Raw genomic sequence first — 270 nt, 5'->3', positions numbered from 1 at the left:
TTTCTTTTCTTTTCTTTTCCTTTTCTCTTTTTTATTTTTTTTATTTTTATTTTATTTTCCTTTTTTCTTTTTATTTTTTCTTTTATTTTCCTTTTTTCTTCTTTTTCTTTTTTTCCTTTTTTTTAATTTGAAAAAATAAAATTTTAAAAAATATATTTTAATTTTTTATTATTTCTTTGGAGTGTGAGCCCTTGTCTGAGCGCTTTTTATCAGAGCCCTTCTCTGGGCCAGGCCCCTCACTGGTGGTGGCTGTGCCACAGCTGACCAGCC

Source organism: Antrostomus carolinensis, unplaced genomic scaffold, assembly GCF_000700745.2.
Source record: "Antrostomus carolinensis isolate BGI_N321 unplaced genomic scaffold, ASM70074v2 scaffold45259, whole genome shotgun sequence".
Lineage (NCBI taxonomy): Eukaryota > Metazoa > Chordata > Aves > Caprimulgiformes > Caprimulgidae > Antrostomus > Antrostomus carolinensis.
This window is presented reverse-complemented; position numbering follows the sequence as displayed.